Source organism: Gracilinanus agilis, chromosome 3 (assembly GCF_016433145.1).
Source record: "Gracilinanus agilis isolate LMUSP501 chromosome 3, AgileGrace, whole genome shotgun sequence".
Taxonomy (NCBI): Eukaryota; Metazoa; Chordata; class Mammalia; order Didelphimorphia; family Didelphidae; genus Gracilinanus; species Gracilinanus agilis.
Window position 1 is genome coordinate 74,893,306 of NC_058132.1, and position 25,827 is coordinate 74,919,132.

A 25,827-nucleotide genomic window follows, 5' to 3' on the forward strand; every position below is an offset into this window, starting at 1 on the left:
TATGGGCATGTAGAATTATTTGTACATGTGTATATATACATACATATTTCTCATCTGTAAAGCTGTAGGATGCTCATGTCCATCACCTATCAATGGTATGTGTCACACTTGAGTGGGTAAGTTGCACTTTACTTGTCTGAATCATACCTGTGCTGTCAAGACCCTGAAAATTCTCTCAACACCAGTAAACAAGATTAGGCTAGTAACTTGAGTTACATATCGCAATGTGACCTAACTATAAAAGGTTACCTGAAAAATGAATGGAAAAGCATACTTTGAGTACTTATGTGCCACATACCATGCTTTATGTTAGGGATATAAAAATAAAAGCAAAAAGATTGCCCTCTCAAAGGGTTTACATCCCACTGGAAGAGATTGATATAAACCCATTCAAAAGTAATGACAGAGTCGATTTGACCCTATTTCATAGTTCCAGAACTGGAGGAGGGAAGGATATGGAGGGAAGAGTAGATGAGTGGTTGTAAAACTGTGGAATTGAAGTCTTGAGGGGAGAGAAAGAATGGTTGTGAAGTGAAACATGAAAGTTAGGACTTTAAAGAGATAATATTCTTGGCAAAGTCACCAATTTGGACACCAGGATACTTGGGACAGAAGTATCCTTCTGGGTAATGAATGAAAGAGCATAATGGAAGGAGTTGCCTTCACAATTATAGATATCACCATAACACATGTAAAACCCAGTGGAACTGCTCATTGGCTATGGGAGGGGGGTGGGAAGAGGGAAGGGAAAGAACATGAATCATGTAACCATGGAAAAATATTCTAAATTGATTAAATAAAAATTTTTAAATCAAAACAATTATAGATATCAATCCCCAATTGATATATGGTCAAAGAATATGAACAAGCAGTTTTCAGAAAAAGAAATTAAAACTATCAATAGTCAAGTGAAAAAAATGCTCCCAATCACTAATAATTAGCAAAATTCAGATCAAAATAACTCACAAACTATTAGGCACTACCTCATACCCATCAGATTGGTAAAATAACAGAAAAGGAAAATGACAAGTGCTGGACAGGAGATGAAAAAATAGCTCTATTGGTAGAGCTATGAAATAGTCCACCTCTTCTAGAGAATAATTTGGAACTATCCCCAATTTGGAACTATAAAATCATGCCTATCCTTTGATTTAGCAAACAATATTCCTGCTCCCCAAAGAGATCAAAGGAAAAAAGAAAATCTACATTTGCAAAAATATTTATGACAGTTCTTTTTCTGGTTGTAAAGAACTGGAAACTGAGGGAATGCCCATGAGTTGATGAACGACTAAACAATTTATGGTTTATGATTGCAGTATGAGAAATGATGAAAGGAAAGGTTCAGAAAAACATGGAAAGACTTGTTTGAACTGGTGCAAAGTGAAATGAGCATAACTAAAATAATGTATATAGTAACAGCAATATTATAAAAAAATAATCAACTTTGAAAGTCTTAGTAACTTAAAATCAACATAATGACCAACCATAAATCCAAAGGACTCTTGAAGAAATATGCTATCCATCTCCAAATAGAGAACTGAGACTCGGGGTGCAAAATGAAGCATATTTCCTTCTGTTTCTATCTTTTTCTTGCCTTTTTTGGGGAGGAAGGAAGGAATGGGAACAAAACTAACATGGAAATGTTGTGCATAACTTCATATTCATATTTCCTGCCTTCTAAATGTGGTGGAGGAAAGGATAGAATTTGAAACTGAAGATTAGAAAAATAAACAATTATAGCTATTTATTTAATTTTGGAGGGTGGAAATCGCTTCTTTATTTTTTTAAAAACCCATTTATATAATATTTAAATTAGTAGCTCTTAGGATTTTTTTGTTTTCATTTTGAATATTTTCCCATAGTTACATATTTCATGTTCTTTCCCTCTCCCCCAAGCCCCCCTAACCCCGCCTTAGCCAACACACCAGTTATAACTATTTTAAAAACCCAATTATAGCTATCAAGTGATTTTTTTTTTAATCCTTACCTTTCATCTCCAAGGCAGAAAGGTAGTAAGGACTAGGCAGTGAAAGTTAAGTGACTTGTTCTGGGTCACAAAGGTAGGAAGTGTTTGAGTCTACATTTGAACTCAGAACTTCCCGTTTGTAGTCCTGGCCTTCAATCCACTGAGCTACCTGGCTGCCCATATCAAGTGAATTTTCAACCAGAAAGAGTCAGAGTCCTTAACAAGGCATAAGGTGATCACGAAAAAGAAAATAAACCATTCAGACAACATGAAATTAAAAAGTTTTCATGAACAAAATCATAACTGAGAAAATAAGGGAAACTCAGCTGGTTTAAGAAAACTATCAGGGGGCAGCTGGGTAGCTCAGTGGAGTGAGAGTCAGGCCTAGAGACAGGAGGTCCTAGGTTCAAACCCAGCCTCAGACACTTCCCAGCTGTGTGACCCTGGGCAAGTCACTTGACCCCCATTGCCCACCCTTATCAATCTTCCACCTATGAGACAATACACCGAAGTACAAGGGTTTAAAAAAAAAAAAAGAAAACTATCAGATAGCTGTTAAAAATTTTATTTCCAAATACTATAGGGTATTAGCATAACTATGAGATCAGTATCCATTCCCCCAACAAAAGGTAGTAAAAAATATGAGTTTTACTTGCCAGATCTGTCCTTAAGTATATCTGCTTTCAAAGGAAGGATTGCCAACTACAACTATATGAAAAATTACCCCAAAGTATTATAAGAGAAATATAGACCAAAACAACTCTTAGGTTTCACTTCATATCTATCAAATTGGTAGAGATAACAAAAAACAGAAATCCAGAAATCGTGTTTGAGGGGCTTTGGAAAGATAACATGTTGATATACTGTTGGTTGAGTTGTGATTTGTTCAATTGTTCTGGAAAATAATTAGGAATTATTCAAGAAAAGTCATTAAGCTGGCCCTGATCTTGTTCAGATGTTGATTGCCAGTTTTGAGAAGGAAAGACAACAGTGGATCAGACAAAGCAGCAGATGGAAGAGGCAGAAGGCTGAGTTGGTATTACAAATCCAAAATTAGGGAACCGCTGCTGACTGTGAATGACAAGGGGCATAACCTCTGTTTCATGCAAGCACAAAGGAATGAACTAAATGCAAATATATGCTTGCTCCAGGAAGAGCTGCAGCTGTTACAGGAAGTGGTGAGGAAGTACTCCAGCCAATGAATAAAAGGAAAGTTCTACTTGAGGTATATTCTGAGGGGAAGTTTATGATAGATTTACATAAGAACATTGACACTGATAATGTTTCATGCGATTGTGAAATCACAGCTATACCCCTTACAAGAGGCTTCCCAACAAATAGATCTATGGTTGGTGTTGGTGGTAGAAAAAATGACAGTAATTGAACAGCCTGTCAAGTAACTTAAGCTCACTTAAGTTCATTAGGGCTCTGAGTATTGCAGAGCCAAAGGTTATTTTGCTAACATGGACCTCTAGGTACTGGCAAAACACTACTAGTTCAGGGCTTCTTGCCAAGATGGCTTCCTGAACAGGAGGCCAACTACCCAAGTCCCCTGTGCCTGTTCCAGCAAAGTCCATAAGTTTATACTAGATAGAACAATGACACAGCAAGAATCTAAAGTAAGTGAATTCTATCTCACAAAACAGCCTAATACCAGCATAGGGTAGCTTCCTAGGGCAGTGATGGAGAACCTTTTGGAGATGGAGTACCAAGCCCCCCCAAGCCACCCACCTTACCCCGGTGTGCTCCTATTGGGCTGCTGGGCAGAGGGGTGGGGGATGTGAAAAAAATGTTGTCAGGTGAGGTGGAGAGGGGGAGGAGAGCTGCTCTGCCCAAGTCTCTCTGCCTTTCTAATAACAAACTGAGGGAGAGGGGAGCCAAGTGCCCACAGAGAGTGCTCTGTGTGCCATCTTTGGCACCTGTGCCATAGGTTCACCATCACTGTCCTAAGGTAAGTATCCTACAGGGTTCTGTGACCTGAGGCAACAAGAGTGGGATGCTTCTCTGACAAAGCTCCAGGGTCATCAGAAAGACCCAAGAAAGGCAACACATCAAGGAACAGTTAGCAGACCTCAACAGCTCTCAGACCCTGTTGGGTCTAAGATCTCTAATAGTCTTAAAGTACTAGAAAGGACCCTAAATATCCAGCACTTTGAACCTCAAAGATCCATGTCTAAATTTTGGTACTCTATTCTATTTGCATATAGAACCCTGTGCAGATTTTTTATATCAATACTAATTTTTGGTACCATTTCAATTAATTACTATCTATAACATGGGTCAACTATGCCACTGATCATTATTATCCCCAAATAATCTTGTATACTCAATATGAATCAATCATCAAACATTTGGTAAGAACTTCTTATGTGCCAGACACTGTCCTAAATAAAGTTTGCTTAATAGTCTAGTTACCTTTTCTAAAACTACTCAAAGATATTTAGCATATGTGAAATTAAATTTGAAGATCATTACACATTCATCATAACTATTTGTTACTAGTTAAAATGGAAAAGTAGATCAGTGGAACAGACTAAATGTGGATGAATCAAAAACAATTATGGTCAACAACTCAGTTTTGGATAGATCAGGGGATATAGATTATTTAAGGAAGAACTCTGATAAGAACTTCTGGGAAAATAGGAAGTCAATTTGATAAAAATTAGATTGTTTTTTTGTTGTTGTTCTCTCATAGCAATCATGTCCAATTCTTTGTGACTGGGATTTTTTTTTCAAATTTTTCAAAAATTTTATTCAAAGATATTTTATTTTCCCAATGACATGTAACAACAATTTTTAACATATTTTCTGAAATTATAAGATTCAAATTGTCTCCCTCCTTCCCTTTCCTCCTCCTTCTTGTGATGGTAAGCAATTTGATCTGGGTTATACATTATTGTGCAAAACATACTTTATTGGTCCTCAATCCTTCCGGCATTAATGTTGGGCAGACAATAAAACCCAGCATGTACTCAACTCTTTAACTTCTGGATGGCTCACTCTCCTAACCTTTTGAAACTCACAAAAGTACTTTGGGTTGTTGAGATAGTAGGAAGATGTGAGTTGTGAGCTGAATCTTAAAGGATGAGTAGGATATTTTCAGGTAGAATGGAAGAATTTTTATGTACTGGATCAGTGGAAATCAGAGCAAAGTCATTGTAGGTGATGGCCATTTTTGTTTGTATTTATGGAGTGGTAATTGTATTTTTGAGGTAGTAGGAGCATCGTTACCTATATTTCGTGTCTTTCCAGTCATGGAAAGAGGAAGCTAAGTATGAATGAGAGATTGCCATTCCTTATTTTTTTCAATTATTCTAAACTTAGTATATAAAATGTATATAATAACACTAATAATTAAATTAAATGTAGAATAAAACTAAAAATAAAACCCTAAAACAAAATATTTCCATTTTATGAAAAAAGAAATAAACATAAATCTCATTTTTTCTTTACACATTTTTGTTTTATTGATGTCTTTGGTTTTTATATCATATTCATTTTCAAATATATGTTTCCCTTTTCCTCTACCTAGTGAACTTTTCTTTGTAAAACATGTTTAGAAAGTAAGAAAAATAAAGACCATGCATTTTCTGTCTCTAAATCACATTATAAAACCCCATAGCCTTTGGGGTTTTTTAATATTGGTTTTTTAAAGAATTAGAGTCAAAATGTATAATGTTACTATTTTACTGATCTTTATGTATTACTTCATATATAGACATTTACATATTTTATTGTATTCCTCATACTTCCATGTTACTATAATATTCCATTGATATGCAACAATTTGCTCAGCCATTAGCCAATTATTAGACACATTATTTGTTTTCAATTTTTAGCTATTATGAACATTTCCTTATAGGCAATTCCTTTTTACATGAATAATAACTTAGGGATTTAGTCCCAGTAATGGGACCATATGGTGAGTTTTGTGATTCTTAGTATATATTGCCAGATTGTTCTCCAAAAAAATTGCGTCAAGCACTCCCCTCACCCTCTCCACAGGCTCCTGGGGCCATTTCTAACTTCCCCTGCCCCTCTGCCCAGTAGCCCAATGGGAGCACTTCCTCCCAACCCTCTCTGGGGTAAGGAAGGGCAGGACACAGTACTTAGTCTCTGTGGGGAGAGGTGGGGTACCACACGCAGTCCCTAATAGGTTCACCATCACTGCCCCAGAGTCTCCTGGACCAGTTCTGAAAAGAAGTTAGCATCTCCAGGAAGATGATCAATATTGAACTTGTCCATAAGTATGTAGAGCTGGTATAGGTAGTATAGATGGAAAATGAGCTGAAGTGGTCTCAAGAGTTTAAAAAAAAAAAGAGAGAGAAAGCTGGATTGCTTTCTGGAAATTACAGATCCCCTTGGTTCCCATGAAAACAAATACTTTTCTTTTCAATACTAATGTTTTATTTTTGCTGCTATTTGATAGTGAGACATGGCACACTACATATACCTGGAGCATTATGTAGAAGGCAACAAATGTAATTTTGGTGTAAAAATAAATTTATTTTTTTCTAAAAATTTCTGACTTTCTCCTCTCTTTATTACTTTATTCTAAAAGTCCATAATCCCTTCCCTTAAGCCCTAAACCAATATTTAAGAGTTCTAGCAATACCATTTTGGTCCAAATACAAGCTGAACCTCTAAAATAAGAAATTCTTTTTTAATTCAATTTAATTATTTTTGTTTTAATAACAAATTTCCCCAGAAGTTTTCCAAAGTTATATGATCTGAATGATTCTTTCCTCCCTCTTCCCAGAGGTAGAAAGCAATTCGATCTGGGTTATACTTGTGTTATCATGCAAAACATGAAATAAAAAATTGAAAAAAATCTTGAAAAAATCTTGAAAAAATAAAAAACAGCACACCATATTCACTAGCAAGTTACACCTATTATAGATTATAATAAGGTTTTATACAAGCCACATTTGGGACATAGAGTGTATAACCCATACTTGGACTGAATTATTCCTTGCTCCAAAATGTTCCATTGGCCAAATTAATTGGAAAATATTGATTCGCACTTTTAATTACCTGTTATGTTTATAGTTGTATAGGCTCTGACTGAGGAAGATTCCAAGAAATTCTTAGGATAATTCACATTTATAAACCATTTCACAAACATCCCTGTCAAGTAAGTAGTGAAATTATTATCTCCATTTTAGAGATAAGGATTTTGAGGTTGAGAGAAGTTAAATGACTTAACTATAGTCACACAGTAAATCAGAGCCAGGATCTGAACTCATCGTCTGAATTTCCTCTAAATATAACTGTTCTTTTAGAGTAGCTGCCTCCAATACACAAATGTAAATCCTTAAGTTGTGAACAATGAAAATCTATTCAATTATATTTTTATTTTTATTTTGAATATTTTCCCATAGTTACATGTTTCATATTCTTTCCTTCTCCTCAAACCCCCTTAACCCTGCTTAGCCAACACACAATTCCACTGGGTTTTGCTTGTATCGGAATAACGAAAATCTAAATGTAATATGTGTATGTGGCCAGTATAGGTTGCATGTATTGGAAATATGATTCCTCCTAAAGGGGGGCAAGAGATTGAGGCTATGAAATTGGCTCTTCCCACTTTCCTCAAAGAGGGGATTCCAAAATAGAATTATATCTATCTGCTCATCCAAATATTGCTATTCTGGATGAAGTGAATTTTAGGTTCAAACAGATTTCCTGGTTACTCTCTTTTAAATAAGGAAGAAGTGTCCCAAACATGATCTGAAGACTTGACTCAGTTCCTACCATGTACTAGTTATATAAAGACCTTCACAAATAGCAAATGGGAAATAAATCCATTTAAATATTCAAGTAGATAACAGATAGAACTCAGAGGAGTTCTGCTAATGAGAAGATAGCAGGCAGTACACAGAGTGGATGAGCTCTCCTACCTGGGAGTGAGTTATCTTCATCTGAGAGTCTTACTGAATAGGAAATACCCCAAAGTCTAGACAGGCAATCAGGAAAGCAGGGGCATTTTGAAAAAGCAGTTTCTTTATGCCTTTTCCTTCCCAAAGTTTTCTCCTCCTTCTTTCTTGAAGAGAGCCTGGAACCACTTATCTTCTTTCCAAGCTTCAGATCAATAAACATGAAGTGCCTCTTGTGTGTCGAGCATTGTGCTAAAGACACTGGAATTAAGAGGGGTTGGAGAAGGTTTCCTATAGGCGGTAGGATTTTAGTTGGAACTTAAAGGAAGTCAAAGAGATCAGTAATTACAGTGAAGGAGGAAAGGCATCCCAGGCTTGGGAGACAATCGGAGAGAATGGCCAGAGACAGGAGATGGACTGTCTTGTTCATAGAACAGCCAGAAAGCCAGTGTCACTGGACCAAAGAGGGGAGTAAAGTACAAGAAGACTGGAAGGCAGGAGGGCCTATTTATGAAAGGCTTTGGATGCCAAATGGAACATTTTGTAGTTGATTCCAGGGGCAATAGGAAGCCATTAGAGTTTTTTGAATAGTAGGAGCCAACATGGTAGGATTTGTGGATTGGAGTAAGGAGAGATGAAACAGGCTGACTTCATGGTTATTGCAGTAATGGAGACATGAAGTGATAAGGGCCGTGGCAGTGTCAGAGGAGCCAAAGGTATTTGGGAAATGTTGCAAAGGTGAAGTCAGCAAGTCTTGGCAATAGCTTGGATGGGTGGTGGTGGTGAAAGAGTGAGGAATTTTGGATGAATCCTAGGTCGTGAGCCTGAGGGCCTGGGATCTAGAAGATAATGTAAAAACAATAACAATAACTAACATCAAGCATTTATTAAACTCTATGTATCATCCACTGTGCTAAATGCCAGGGAGGAAGGGGGTTCAAGAATAAATATGGTGGGTCCTTCCCACTCTTCCCAAAACCAATGTGGTCCTTCCTGTGTAGGTACTACAATTTAGTTAGAGAGAAAAGATCTAAACGTAAATAACTGCTCTTATTCTTCTGCCTCGAATGCCCACCCTCATCTCTTCCTGTTAAATTCTTGTTCACAAACCACCTCTTGCTAAATAGAGATTTCCATATTCTCCAAACTCCCCTAGCTCTCGACTCCTATCGTATGGTTACACCTTCTGTATCCTTTGATACTTACTCCACAGATCTAATCAGGTCATTTCTTTCCTACTCAAAAATTTTCTGTGGCTCCTCTTTGCATGTAAAGTAAAATAAAAACTTGCCCAGTTTGATATTGGCCCTCAGTAACTTGCTCCAACCTTCCCTCCAAGCCAATGGAAAAATTCCAGGAAAAATTTATATATTCACTATTTTCTATTCTCACTCTGAGCTCTCTCACTTCCATATGCATCCCCAGAAGCTAGAGCCCACTTGTCCACATCTCTGCTTGTTGAGAACAAGGGAGGTAGCTTCTTTTAAGACCCTGATCAAGGGTCACCTTCCAGTAAACCTTTCTTAATCCTCACATCCCTATCCCAGCTAAAAATCATGTCTCTTTTCTCTGGTTTGAATAGCAGTAGCCTGTTCCTTTATCAGATTCTACTTTGTATTCTATTTCTGTATGTATATTGTGGAGATTAAAATTAATATACAAGAACTAAATATTATATTTTATAAAGTTTTATTAATAATAAACTAACATAAAAAACTAGAGTGAAAAGGTGCTAAACTAACCCAGCCTGCTCCTGAGAGCAAAAAAGACAAGAGGGAGGAGCTACATAACTCATAAAACAATAATAACGTGACCATGCAAATGTGGAGGCGCAAGAGAGATTAAAGGGAATTTTGGGAAATACTAAGAGATTTCTGGGGGATGAAGTCCAAGGTTCAAAATCTCCATTTATACAATACATCCCTACTATTTAGACTATAAGTTTGCATGAGAACAAGGATTATACTTTTTCAGCTTTTTATTTGTAGTGCCTAGCACAATGCATTGGCTATATTGGGTCCAGGATTAATGATATTAATATTTTGCCCCACCCAAATTATCTTATACATATTTTTTTAGAGATCTTGTTTTAAGAAGAATCTCTGCTTCTTAAGGGCAAGATCTGTGCCCTATGCCCTTGCATGTAGTATGAACTTAATAAACATTGAACTGAATTGATATGCTTGTTTTATTTTCCCCTTGAGACTATAAATTCCTTAAAAGCAGAAGTCAAGTTTCATATTCATATCTGCATTCCCATGCAGCACCAAGCACAAGGAATTGATGCTTAATAAATATTTGTTGACGGAAATAAAGTAGGTACCTATTGTTTGGGGAATGGTTGGAACAAATCATAATACATTAACATAATGGAATATGCCTGTGCTGCAAGAAACAATGAGCATAAAGAATACAGAGAAGCATGAAAAGTCATACTAATACAAAGTGAAGTAAGCAGAGTCAATTAATTATGACTATTTATAATATTTACATATTATAATTTATAATTATAATCATTTATTTATATAGTACTTTTAAGTTTTGCAAAGAACACTGTGAAATAGATATTATAATCTTGACCCTACAGATAAGGAAACTAAGACCAAGAGACGTTAAGTGACTTTCCCAGGGTCATATAGCTATTAAAGGTGGGAGACAGGATTTGAACCCAGGACTTCCTGTCTCCAATTTTAGCTTTCTGTCAACTCTATCTACATATCACCTACCTGTCTAAGACTACATCAATATAAATGGAAAGAACTATCATGTAGAACTCAAAGCCCTAATTATTTAAAAAAGAATCAAAAGTAGATGTCGCAGAATTATAAAGGCCAAGTTTGGTCCCCCAAAAAAGACATGAGAAAACACTTCTCCTACCCTCCTTTGCAAAGGTTTGGATCCTTGGCAACTATGGAGCATTGCAAGTGATATCAGATTTTTTTTTAAGCCATTGATTGGTCTTCCTAATTTTTTCAGTTTTTTTCCTCATTTAAAAAAAATGCATGTCCGCTATGGGGGGGGGGGGGGGGGAGGCAGTTCGGGAGGATGAGAGGGAAAGTAGGAGCATGAATCATGTAACCATGGAAAATTTTTCTAAAAAATTAAAAAATTAAAATAAAATAAAAATTAAAAAAATTCTTTGTTATAAGAGATGAAGTTAGATGATAAATTTAATAGTGGACCTAGTTTGCATGGTTTCATTATTTTCTTTATCGGCCTTAAGCTACTGAAGAAAAGGATGGGACAAGATGACTTGTAAAAATGACTCAGAGCTGCAAATTAGTAGGGGATGAACCATACACACAGGACAAAAGATTCAAGGGACAGAGCATAGTACCTTGTTGGAATGGTTAAATAAAGGTTCAGGACTGTGAAGGGAAGAAAGTGAGGCCACAAGATTCAATAGACTGAGAGAATAGGAAGGGATGGAGGAGGGACCAGAAGTTTGTGGTAAGGATGAAGAGCACATTTGGACAGATTATAATTGTAATTGGAGTGAGGAATTTCAAAGTTCAGAATTTTGAAAATGAAACCATCTTGGATGAATTCTAACCCCATGGTTTGCTGAGTTATGGTGTAAAGGCAGACAGTGAGAAGACAGTTAACTTCAGGGACCCTGTTTAAAAAACATTAGTGCAAATATTGAAGATATTCAGAAAAAGGCAGGATTGTGATGGAGAGGAAGATTGATACAAATGTTCATTGAGTAAGAAGGAAGAGTATTTTCTGGAGGTTGGTAGATGATGACAAACTCTACTTACAGGGCAGCCAACTAATCAGTCAACTATTTATTACATCTGCTGTAAAAAAATTATTCCTTTCAGTCTAATGTGGGAAACAATATCAAATAACTAGCTATAAACAAGATATATGCGAAATACCCCATTATATAGATAATCAACAGAAGGAAGGCAGTAAGATTAAAGAGGACTGGGAAAGGTGTCTTGGAAAAGGTGAGACTTTAGTTGAGACTTGAAAGGAAGCTAGGGAATCTTAGGAGCTGTAGATGAGGAAGGAGAGCATTCCAGGCATGGGGGATCAGCCAGGAAAATGCCTGGAATCAGAAGATGGATATTTTGTGAGAGAAATAGCAAGGATGCTAGGATGACTGGTCTGCAGAGTAAGTGGTAGGGAGCAAAGTGCAAGAAAACTTGAAAGATAGAGTCCAGGTAATAAAGGGCTTTGAAATCCAAACAGATAATAGGGAGCCACTGGACTTTACTGAGGTGGGGAGGAGTAATGGTAATATGGTCTTAGATCTTCATTTTAGAGAGATCAGTTTGACAGCTGAGTGGAGATGGACTGGAGTGAGCTGAGGCTTATGGCAGACAGACCAACTTATTTTAATAATCCAGGAATGAAGTGATGAGAGCTTATACTATATAAGTTGCAGTGTTGGAAAAAAATGAGACATGTATAAGAGATGTTATGAAGGTGGAAATAGCATTATTTGATCAATGATTTGACATTGGAAATAAGAGAGATCAAGTTGTTGAGGATGGTGACTGGGGGGTTAGTGGTACCCTAAACAGTATTAGGGAAGTTAGGAAGAAGGAAGGGACTGGGACTGGGACAGGGCAGGGAAGGGGAGATAATTAATTTAATTTGAGCTATATTGAAGTTAAGTTGTCTAAAGAAGATCCAGTTTGAAATGTCTAAAAGGTATTTTCAGATTTCAGAATAGAATTTGGAAGAGGTTAGAACTAAACAAATAGAGCTGAGAGCCATCCTCATAGAGATGATAATTGAAAAAATCCTGAGACAGGACTTGAATTCAGGTTCCTAAACCCAGGACAGAACCTTGGTGGACCCCCACTGTTAGCAGGTGTGATGTGGATTAAGATCCACCATGGAAGACAGAGAAGGAACACTCAGATAGGTAAGAACAACACGGCTCTGAAGAGGGTGCTATCATCTTAGAAAATGAACTCCAAAGAAGTTACTAAGGGATGGTGATAGAGGGACAGTTTATAAGTGGTAGGTAGGTTGGTGAGGAATGAGATGGCTTCACCTAATGAATGTTAATTGAGAAATACTTGCTCTTTAGTACCTTCAATCCCCATTTATCTCCTCTCTTTTGGGAGGAGAGCTTTACTCTCAGATATTTTCATATCAGAATGTTTGTTCACATGAGCTGCAAGACTACTGTTTTGAGACCCAATTTTTTTATTTTAATTTTTAAATTTTATTTTTATTGTCATGCAAAACCCACTTCCATATTGGTCATTGTGGTAAGAGCAAACTCATACAAAACCCAAACCCCAAAATAAAACCATAAATATGCTGATGTGAAAGACAACTCCGACCATTCTTTCTCTGGAGGTGAATAGCATTCCCTGTCATAAGTCTTTCAGGATTGTCCCAGATCAATGCATTGCTGAGAGTAGCCAAGTTTTCACAGATGATCATTGTAACAATATTGCTATTACTATGTACAGTGTTCTCCCTTTTCTGCTTATTTTGCTCTGCATCAGTTCCTGCAGATTTTTCTAGCTTTTTCTGAAATCATCTTGCTTATCATTTCTTATAAGACAAAAGTATTTCATTATCAACACACACTAGGATTTGTTTATTTAGCCATTCCCCAATTGATGGACATCTCTTCAATTTCCAATTCTTTGCCACTACAAAAAAGAGCTTCTATCAATACTTTTTATAAGTAGGTCCTTTCCTCTTTTTTATTATCTCTTTGGGATTCAGACCTAATGGTGGCATTATCAGATCAAAAGATATGCACAATTTTATAGCCCTTTGGGCATAGTTCCAAATTTCTCTCCAGAATGGTTGGATCAGTTCACAACTCCACCAAGAGTGTATTAGTGGGATCCAATTTTTTAAAAGCTTTTTAAGGATAAGTACTTTATAACCTCATTCCTCCAGGAGGTATTATGTCTGATCATCATACCAGGACCTCTTGGAACCTGTTTCCTTATCTGTAGAACAAGAAGTTTGGTCTGATGATCTCTAAGGATCCCTCCAGCTCTAAATAATATGATATCATGATTATGCAGTTGTTTGTGCATTTAATGTCCTGTTTTAGAAAGACCAAGAGTGCTATTGGAGTAAGGTACTCTCTGTTGGGACTCCCTCTTTACTTTCACTTCTTAAATTCCCTAGCATTCTTTTTAGTTTTTTTTTTAAACCCTTAACTTCTGTGTATTGGCTCATAGATGGAAGAGTGGTAAGGGCGGGCAATGGGGGTCAAGTGACTTGCCCAGGGTCACACAGCTGGGAAGTGTCTGAGGCCGGATTTGAACGTAGGACCTCCTGTATCTAGGCCTGGCTCTCAATCCACTGAGCTACCCAGCTGCCCTCCCTAGCATTCTTTAACTTCTTAAGTTTAGGTGTTAGCCTGTCCTGATTCTGTTCCTTACTCCCTTGCCACAGTAGCTGCTAGGTGGAAAGGTGGATAGAATTCTGGTCCTGGAGTCAAAAGACCTGAGTTCAAATTATGCCTCAGATATTAGCTGTGTGACTCAAGATAAGGCACTTAAACTCTATCTGCTTCAGTTTCCCCAACTGTAAAATGGGGATAATAATAGCATCTACCCCACAGAGTTGTCATGAGGATCAAATGACATCAAATTTGTAAATTTTAAGGCACATTAGTAATGTTGGCCTTATTCCTCTTGTCCTTTCATACTAGGAGAAATAAATATATAAATATAATATATAAGTATTATATATAAATATATATATATATATACATATTTATGTATATAAATATAAAGCATTTAGCACAATGCCTAATACTCCTTACTCCTTGCTGGTGTCTTATTCCTGGAAATTACTTTGTATATTTTTTGCACTTAATTTTCTACATATACACTTTTTCTTCACACTATAACATAAGCTCATTGAGGGGAGGGACTTTTTTTGTGTATCTTTATGTCCCCAGTGTCTAGAACATTCTAAGCTCTTAATAAACACTTCTTGAATTTAATAGAATTTTTCAGGGGCCAGACTTCATGAATTGTTCAATGAATTATGAGTTAGCTGGGGAATAGTCTAATTGTGACTTGTGTTCATAACGTAATAGTGTTTTAAGAAACAACATATGAATTAATACTCGGTCATGTAAGCAGTGTTTTTCTTCTCCTTTCCTTTTGTTTCCCCCATTCAACAAATTTGTGATGAAAAACCTTACAGTTTTTCCAGCCTTAAGAGGAAACCTCTGACACTAAAGCAACAAAATGAGTTCAACTGGATCAGTTGAAGACTTCAATTATGAAAAGTTGATTACAAGGGCTAAGATCAGCACATATTCCACTTTAGAAAAATTTGAAGAACAGATTAATTGATGACAGACTCATAACTGCTTAGTATTTATTATAGAAGACCTAAAGTGTGCCAGGCACTTGGATAAAGTACATGAGACCCAAACCAAAGCTAATCAGATATCAAAATATTTTTAAATTGTTACTATCACAACAAAAAAGACAAGTGTTACTTAAAATAATGCTCACAGAAAAGTCACTAAATTGTTTATACCTTTTAATTGACCTGGAGATAATACCACTGGACATACAACCCAAAGAAGTCAAAGACAAAAATAGGCCCACATGTACCAAAATATTCAAATCAATGCTTTTTGTGGCAGCAAAAGAACTAGAATATGCCCATCAATTGAAATAAGGTGGAAGAAAGTATGTACATTCATATATATACCACATCATACATTCTTATCAGGATTTATTGTACCATAAGAAATATGAGTAATTCAGAGAAGCATGGGAAGATTTATATGAATTGAGACAGAGTCATTTTAAGTTTAAGCAGTCCTTTGCAAAATATGAACTTACCTACTAGTACCCAGTCCCTGTACACTGGATACTTTGATTCAGATACCATTTTGCAGCCCTATTGAAATTATGATTTTAATAATTCCTAAAGATATCAGGAGGATCCAACTAATTTTAGAAGTAGCCTTTTCTCTACCACCATCAAAATCAGCAAGTTTGTAAGTATTTTTAAACAACTAATACTAAAACAATCTGTGATTTCATGAATAGGGTACAATCTGTGGCCAAAAAAAAAGGTCTTCTCTTGATTAATCAACTTTCAAGAGATGAACCACTCTGAACCCAGCAATACTGTCCCTCAGAAGATAGATAGATAGGCTACACTAGACTCATACCTCTAACCATTTTGTAGGGGTAGGATCTTGTAAAGCTTGTATTTCACTGACAGCTTTTTAAAATCCATGGTCACCGCTATCCCTTATATTGCAGTAGGGCTCTAGTGGAGGAAATGGCTAATAAAACACAAAATTTACTTGGACAAACATTAAGCCCTGGGTACAAGTCAGTGATTAGTAAGCAGGTTTTGTGGTTTGTCCTTTATTTTCGAAGAAAACCAATGACATGATAGGGTGATGTCGCGACTCCTGATGAATTGGATTTAAATGAAGCAGAGTTGCACAAAGTCATTAGCCTCATTCTTTCTTTCAGTCATTGAAGGCCAGTGGCAAAACAAAAGTCAGGATAACTGGTGATGGCCTGGGATGCAGTGGATGAACTTGGCATCTTCCACGTCTGACCAAGCTCTAGGTGCAGCATAGCACCTGCTTAAGCTGCCTTTATGGCTGTTGGAACAAATTATTCTCCTTTGCCCATTCTACCAGGGAAAGTCTCCAAATGCTTGGACTATACCCCCTAACTCATCACAAGGTTTGAGGCCATTTGGATACCTTCAAACTGGTTTACTCATCTGTGCAGAGTCTTTAGCAAGGTGTGGCCTCTGTGCATGCTACAGCTTCTTGGAGTCATGGGTGAGAATTGGGTGAAAGGCGGATACCAGAGGTGGTTGAGCAGCCCTGAAAAGGGCTTAGCAAGTCCTCACACCAGAGGTGCTCCTTCTTTTTGAACATCCCAGTAAACAGGTATACAAACATATAAAAACCTTGTCTGCTTCCAGGAGCTTATAAATTATTTCAGAGCCTAAATGTAAATGAAGACTTGATAAGTGGCACATGATAATTTCTGCATTCCCTGTTCTCACCATTGCACAGTCATAGGCTCATAGATTTAGAGCAATTTTAAGAAATCTTAAGACCCATCAAATCCAATCCCTTCATTTTACAGAATAGAAAACCAAGGCACAGAGAAGATTAGTGATTTTTTTTAAGATTTAAATATTTTATTTTTTTAGAAAAATTTTCCTAGTGATTTGTTTAAGATCACACATCTAGGAAGTACTTGAGGCAGGATTTGAACCTAGATCTTCCTGAATCCAGGTTCAGTGTCCTATCCACTAGGCATGCCCTGATTTCTCTTGGCACAGAGCAATTCTGACTGTGAGAGCCTGTGTTGTAGTGGGCATAGGACCGAATTTGGAGTTAGAAAAACCATAGCCATTTACTAGCTTGTGTAACTAGAAGTGTGTGTGGGGACCGAATCTTTTTTCATTTCACTGATACGGGGAAAGAATTCTTTTAGGAGGAAACTCCTACTGACGAAGGTAGAGTCTTTCTGTGCAACTTAGTCTCACAGAATTCCTCAAAAATGCACCCCAAAAGTTAAGTGACTTGTCACAGATCACCCAGCTTATCCACTTGTAATAACACCTACCTCACAAGGTTGGAGTGAGAATCAAATGCAATCATATTTTGCTAGCTGAGTGTTTATAAATATTAGCCATTACTGAATTAAGCAGAATAGCCCTAGAGAACGTCTGCCCACCCACCAAGTCACGGGTGCCCCTTTGCTTCTCGCCAAGGTTCTCCCTCCTCCAAAACCCTTTCACTGTTATCTCCTTTGTTGAGCCTGGGGACTGTGACATTTAAGTCTCGCTTACAGTTCCGGGGGAGTCTACGCGTAAAACTCCTCCTGAATCCCAGCAAACCCCACGTGGGCCACAGTAAGGGCCCGAGGCAGGAAATTAAGAGTAGCTGGAAGCCGGACCTCTACTCCCTCCTTACCGCAAAGGATTCCGTTACTAAGGAACCCAAAGAGCTTCCATTATGTAAATAAACCGCCGAACCTCGGCCCGAGATCCTCTCTTCTAACAGCGAACGAAGCTCGGGAAAATCTGTTCCAAGACTTATTGCAGGGGCAGCGCCGCCTTGCTGGGCTCCGCCTAATGGCCAATCAGCTGCCGAGAGCTTTGGTCAAAGCCCGCCTTCTGGACTTGGGGATGCCCTACATTGGCCACTGGGGCACCAGCACTAGCACAAGCTCCACCTCCAGGGCCCTAGAGGGAGCGCGCTGGCAAGGCGGGCGCACCAGAAGGCGCCCGCGGGGGCTGGGGAATAGGGAAACCATCTATTGCCGGCGCTGCTCACTGGCGCTACTCACTGCAGCTTCCCGCCCTGCCTGCCCTGCCTGCGTGGGAGCAAAGCTGTTTCCCCAGCTCACCCGAGAGGAGGAGGGACGGGGGCGGGGGCGGGTCTGGGCTGCCCCTGGAAGAGCCTCCACCCCAGCGTGGCCCTTCAGCCCCGCGCCTGGGATCTCTCCTCCACCTCCTCACCGAAACATCGCCCTTGTCTCCAGCGTCCACTCCTGGCTCTGTGACCATTTCCAGCCCCTCGGAGCCACTGGGACTACAAATGGCGTCCGTCTGGCTCTGCCCCAGCTCCTTGCTGGCCCTTTCCTCCGGCAGTGGGAGCGTTAAAGGGCGAAAGCTTCACGGCCGGGCACGATTTATGGGGTGGCATTCACAGTGAAGGAACTTTCTTCTCCTCCATCCTCCCTCTTCCTTCCATGTTCTTCACTTTCCCCTGTTCTTCTGCCTTTCTTTTCTTCCCTATTTCTCTCTTCTCTTCCCTCTATCCCATTCCTCTTCTTTCCCTTCCTTTTCCCTTCTTGCTCCTTAGTTTCTTCATCGTACCCCATTTTCTCTTTCCTCTCCTTTTTCCTTTCTTCCTTTTCCTTCTCTACTTCTTCTCCCTTCTTTCTCCTTTTCTTTGTTTCTCTCCTTTCTCCCTTTTATTTCTCCCCTTCCACTTCTTTCTTTCATTCTTCCTTCATACATTTCCTTTCTTCTTCCCCTTTTCTCTTCTCCCCTTCTTTTCCTCTCCCACCCTTCTTACTCCTCTTCCTTTTAGCATGCTTTCTTCTTTCCTCCTCTTTCCTTCCCTCCTCTGTCTTTATCTTCCTCTCTTCTTCCTTCTTTCCCATTTCACATCTCCTATGATACAGCTATTGAGTTTGTAATTTCTTTTAAATGTATTGTCATTCCCTTTGTGTAAGATGCAATATTTTATATACCCCTAGTAAGAGAATCTTTAAATGTATAGGTTCCATATGTAGAATGATTCACTGGGGAGACCTGACATGTTCATCTCCTAGAAAACCCTAGTAAGGAGATTTAACATGCTGGTGGGGTGGGAGTTGTGTGAAAGAAACTTACCTTCCCCCCTCTGGGGACATGCAGGTGACCTCAGCTCCTGATGACTACCTGGATCAAGCTTGAACTCAATTGTGTGAAGGAAATCATTGAGTGAATTAGATCACAAGGATAGAATGGCAGCTGGGAAAAGGCAGCAATAGAGTCAAAAGATCACCAGACTAGCAGGATGAAGTTCCCTGGACTGCTGATGCCCCTGCCCCCCTCAAAATAGAAAGCCATAGTTGGCTCTCAGGAAAAAACATGTGAGAGTTAGTGGGAGGAGAAAAGGTTTGATAAACTGAGGCAAGAGCAGATTTCACTTTCTTCTCTTCCTTATTTGTTTTTGACAACTTCCATGTGAGTATGAGCATGGCAAGGGGGCCCTAATGGCAGCTGCAGAATAGCAAGCTAAATGGAGCAATAAGGAAAGTAAACTGTATGTCTCTATAGTTTTTCCATCTCTTTTTTCCCTACTACTTTTGATTAATAAAAGTATTAATTCATGGCCAGTCTCATAATTTTCACTCTAGTGAAATTTCATCCTAATTTTACGAGTGCTAAGCACTCCATAATGCCTGCCTCAGCCACCTTCCTGGCCATTGGAACGGATTGTTCTCCTTGGGCTTCATATGCACCGAGTAGGCATTCCCTTGTCATTGACAAGTTTGAAACCTGTCAGTTACCCTCAACCTGGTTTGACCTGTTTGGGGAGATGATTTTCCTGGAATATGGCTTCTGTGCATTCTAGAGCCTCTTGGAGCTCCAGGTAAGAGTTGGGTGACAGGAAGACACAAAAGGTCTTAGAGCTTTCAGAGCTGAGAGAGAACTTGACAACATATCCCAGGAGAAAACAATGTTAGAGATTAATGGAACCTTAACTTAAAATACAGAATGTGAGGCAGAAGGGAAAGGAGCATAGGTTTTTAATCCCAGCCCTCTTTTATACTACCCTTGCCCCCATGGACATGTCACAATCTATGAGCAGAAGAGCCTGTAGCACAGGGAAAGGGAGAAAGAGGAGCCTCTGAGGCAGCAGACTGCATTGGAATCTAGGGAACTGGAAAGACTTCTCTTTGTTTTATTGTAAGGCTCAGAAAGATTGAACCATCCACCAAAGGTAGGTGAGTAGGACTGTAAAGAGCTCAGCAAATCCCTCACACCAGAGATGCTTTAGTCCAACCTGGCCTCAGAGACAAGAAAACTGACAAATATGGGTCCTATCTCTGCAATGGGTTCATGGTCTTGGACTGACCCTCAGATAATTCAACTTGTAGAGAAAATGTTACAGCAAGACCATTATTTCCTTACTCCTGGAAATCTTTGCTTTCTCCATGTTGCCTAAGATTGCGTTATCATTATTAGTTACCGTATTTCACTCATGATTGAAATTGAGCTTGCAATCCTTAAACCTCCTCAGGTCTTTTATGGATGAATTAAGATTTAGCCACATTTTGTACTTGCACAATTGATTTTATTTTAATCCAAGTCAGTCCTATGTTGTTTCACCTTACTGCAATCCATTTTAATCATTAAAATGATTTTCCTAAGGTACTTTTATAGGTACATTATAATATCCAATTTCTAATCATCCCCTCCATCTTGCAAAACTTTGTCAATAATTAGAAACTTGAAAGATATTTCACAGATTTCCCATAGAAATAGAGTTGCCAATGCTGATTAGGTTCCCAAGAAAACTGACCAAAAACAAACACAAATGATATCTGCAACTTAATTCTAATTAGTTTTGTTATGTCATTGATACCAAATTATCATGTATTCGTTTTTAAATTCTATTTTTATTTATTTTTGATCAGCGAAAATCTACCTTCATCCCCTCCACTTCCAATAAAAACTAACAAAACCCATTACAAACATGTATAGTCAATCAAAACATTTCCACATGGGCCATGTCTAAAACATATTTGTTTCATTGTGCACTCTTGAGTCTTTTACTCAATAAAAGTCAGTAGGTGGGTAGTGTGTTTCATCATTAGTCCTCTGGAATCATGGTTTGTCATTTAGCTCTTAAAGAGTTCCTAATTCAAAGTTATTTGCCCTTACCATATTGTTGTCATTATATATTTTCCTGGTTCTGTTCTCTTTACTTGTCATCAAAACATATGTGTTCCCAGGTATCTCTGAAACCATCTTCCTCATCATTTCTTACAACAAAATAATATTCCATTACACTTATATGCCATAACTTATTTATCCATTACCCAATTTATGGGTTCCCTCTGTGAAGATGGAATTAGCTCTCCTTTGCCCATTTTTATATTTAATCACCAGAAGTGTATACACCTCACTTATCCTTAAGTGGGGGAGGTCTGTGACCCATGTGTGTGATAGTGGGTGATGAATCAGAATCAACTGACTGCCCCCTGGGCAATCCTAAGCAAAACTTTAGCTATAATTGGGCCATGTAAAGTGGAAGGAAGGCATAGGAAGTGGTGAAAGGAACGGTCTTTAAAAATGGCAAGAACTTCTTGTGAGGAGGTCTTTCACCTTCAACTTGATCTTGAAGGAGCTCCGGTGAGACCTCAGACTACTCTTGGACTTTTCCCTTAGAACTACCATGTGGGTGAGTGAAAAAGGCTGACTCCTTTCCCTGGCTTGTTCTGGAGGTACTAGCCTCTGGAAAGGCCTCCTCATCTTGGAGGAGGCCTCGTGGCTAAAACCCTTGTTTAATTTATCTCTGGGCCCCCTTTGCTGGGGCCTCTGAAGCCCTGCCTAGTTTGGACCAGGCTAGAATAATCTCTCTAATTTCCTTACTTTCACTCTTTCTCCTTTTGTAAATAAACTACCATAAAAAAGTCATTCTGACTTGAGTAATAATTCCCGATGACTACACTCTTATAAATTGAGTTGGACCCCTTTAAGCTTTACACCTCTTATATTCCCATTCTTTGATACCTTAATAAGAGCTATAAATATTTTTGTAAATCTTTCATTAGAATTTGTTTCACTTAATATAAGCTCTCCCTTTAATTCCCCTCCCTCCTTCCTTTTTCTCTATTGAGTTAAATGCATTTTTACCAAATTCTGTGTGTGTAGTTTTTTTTTTAACCAGTTCAAATGAGACATAGGTGGAAGAGTCAGCTACTCCTCCTTCCCCCATCACATTTATATAGATATCTACTTGTGCATCCTTATTATGAGATAATTTTCTCTAATCTTCCTTTCTCTTCCTCCACTAATGTACTTTTCTTTCCATTCTTAAGGTCATCAGGAGATAACAGAACCACTCCCAGGTCTTATCTAATTAGACTTCCTCTGTTGAACCTGATGATGGCAGAGTTCAGAAGAAGATACATATATCATCATTTCCTGTTTGAATGTAAGCAATTTATCCTTGTTCATTCCCTTATTATTTCATACTACCTTATGTTTCTCCTAAATTCTATGTGTATTTTTTTATTTTAAAGTTTCTATATAGCTCTGGTCTTTTTGTCAGGAATACTTAGAGGTCCTTGGTTCCAAACAAAAAGAGTTCTTGGTTTCATTAAAGGTTGATTTTTTTCCCCCTTATAATATTATACTCAATTTTCCTAGTGTAATAACAAAAGAGCCAGTAACAGATGTTTGATAGAAGAGAGATAGAAAAAATCTATGTGGTGAGTCTCTCTTCTAGCTCTCCCCTAGGGCTAAATATACACTGGGAGACTTTAAGGGGGTGTCACCCCAAAACTGGGTGACCCAGATGGTCGTGCCGCCCCTCAGGAGTCAGGGGCAAGGCTTCCCTATAAGAGGAGGTATATGGTACCCCAATCTGATCTTGAATAAGGATAAGGTTCACAGAAACCTCCCCAAATCAGTTAAATTCACAGCAGGTGGTCTGGCTTCAAGATGGAGGCAGCCAGACCAAGCTGCGGTTTCCCTCTCCCTTGTTGTCTCTCAGGAACTTGAACGCTATTTGACTGTTGAATGGCATTTTATTATTTGCAAATCAGGAATTGGGGAAAGGGGTGAAGGGCAGAGGGATTTTGGGGTGCCCTCTTCGCTATTGCTATGGGATCCATCACTTGGGTGGGATCCCTAGTGGTTCCCACACCTAAGCTTCTCCCCTCGCTCCTTTTCCTTCTGTTTTTCTATTTTTAGCCTTTTCTATAATTGTAAGGTTTGACTGAAAAAGGGTCTCTCAGCAAGGTTGGGTAATGGGAGAAGGAGAGTAAGAGATTTCTTCCAAAATGGAGTCCAAACTTGGCTGACTCTATGGTTGAAGTCTTGATGGGTGAGATGTGATGGAATGGCTTTAATCAGGGAACCAGGGTTTCATTTTCCAAAAGAAAGATCCTTAGGAAGCCCTCAGGACTGGATCCGAGCTGGGATGTCCTTCTCTTCTCTCCTCACAGTCCTCTGCCTGAAGACCTCTCTTCTCTCCTCTTCCCGAAAGAAATTCCCAGAATTCTCTCTGGTCTCAACTGTCAGCAACTGTCAGCAACTGCCTTCTCTGGCTCCTTTGATTCCAATCCCCCTTGCACAAATTCCATCCTTACAGTAGGTAAATTATTCTTGGCTTTAAATTCACATCCTTTAACTTCTGGGATATCTTATTCCAAGTTCTCTACTCCTTTCTAGTAATGGCTACAAAATTGTCTGTATTCCTATGATCCTGACAGAGAACCTCCTTGGTACTTAAATTCTTTCTTTCTGGCTGCTACAGCATTTTTTAGTTTGACCTGGAAACTCTGGATTTGGGCTTTGATATTCCCAGGAGATTTCTTTCAGAAGGTGATCGGTGGATTCTTTAATTTCCACTTTGCCTTCTGGTTCCTTATAAGAAATCTGGGCAGTTTTCTTTTAAAATTTCTTAAAATTTCTTGAAATAGATTAGTCTTCCTTTTTGATCATGGCATTGATATTATCTAACGATTCTTAAATATTGTCTCTTATGTTTTCCAAGTCAGTTGTTTTTGCTAGAGATACTTTATATCTTACTCTATTTCCCCCCATCTTATTGTCTCATGGAGTTACTGTCTTCTACTTGGTCCATTCTAATTATCTGGAAGTTTGTTGCATGATCAAGTTTTGCTCCTCTTATACCAAACTATTAATTACCTTTCTAATTTTGTTTTTCATGGTTCTTATTTCGTTTCCAACTTTTTCTTCAAGTGCTCTCATTTAATTTACAAAAATCTTTTAAACTCTTGCTTCATTTCTTGTAGGAATTCAAGTTGAGTTTTTGCAGAAGCTGTGTTTTTCACTGAGGCTTTACTTGTAGATATTCTGGAGTCATTCTATTCTTCTGGGTTTGTCTTGAGCTTCCTTGCTAACATAATAGCTCCTTGTAGTATTATTCTTTTTTTGTTTGCTCATTCTTTTAGCACAGTAGAATGACTGGCCAAGCTCTTCACACTTCTGGAGGGAAGAAGTTCTGGGCTCATCCTGTTGCTGCTTTCTCAGGGTATTGAGTGTTGTGTTACCCCAGGATCTCAGGGAGAGCTCAAACTGGGGACCTACAGGCTTTCAGTGCTCCCAAAGGAGTCTAATCCAAGGTACAGCCTGATTGTTGTATCCCACCCTTCCCACCCCTACACCTACTTCTATCCCTAGTCTGAGCACTTTGAGTTCCTGACCTAGGTCTGGATCTGAGTAATAGTAAACTATTGCTGGACTCAGCCACTATCTGACAACTAGGAAACTGCTTGTTCAGAGTGGCAGAATTTCAGGCTCCTCTTTGACTAGGATTCCTCCCTTGTTTATTCCTTTACAGACTTCAGCCTGGGCTGGAGGCTGGAATTGATGTCACATTCTTCTCCTGAGGTTTGAAGAGAGGGGAAGTGAAGGGACTATGCATTTATGCAGTGCTTACTACATGCCAGGGACTGTGCTTATTATTATTATTATTATTATTCTCAAATGATCTCTTTTGATCCTCACAACAAACTTGCAAAGCAGATGCTGTTATTATTCCCATTTTATAGTTTAGGAAACTGAGGCACAGAGAAGCTAAGTGACTTGCCCAGGGGCACCTAACTTGTAAGTGTCTAAGGCCAGATTTGAACTCAGGTCTTCCTGACTCCTGTCCCAGCTCTTTGCTCTCATTGCACCACCTGGCTGCCTCCCTAACCAGGAATACCACTGTGGGCACAAGCTTCCTTCTAATGCCTCCCTAGATCTGTGACTCAGATCTGGGTAGTGGGTGATGTCAGTCCTGGTTGAAGGGAGTCTGACACAAGAGGCAATATGAGTCCTGAGTAGGGGGATTCAGAAAGGCTTTTTAGGTGCTGCAAAGACAAAAAGGGGAGATTCAAAGCTGAGAGAGCTAGCAAAGGGGCTCATTTGGGCAAGGAGAGACATAGATTTTTATGGGTTTGGGAAAGTTAGGGGTGCAGGGCTTAGGCAGTCTGGGACTTGTCTCATTGGCTGTTTTAGGGTGAGAAGTAGCTGGTTGCCATGACTGTATAGTCCTAACATGGTAGAGACAGTATAGATTCAGAACATTCATTCAGTGGATCTGTCAGGTCATAGCATATGAAGTAGCAGTGCCCTATGAAGTGGAAAAACTGCTTTGTTCTGGAGTTCCAGCAAAGGGGGGGAGGGGGATAGGGCTAAAAGGGAAATGGGGGAAAGGGGACTTAGGCCTATCAAAACTTATAGGTGACAAGGCCTCCTTTTTGTATCTGTCTCCAGCATGTTCCTGGTGTAGGTCTCAGA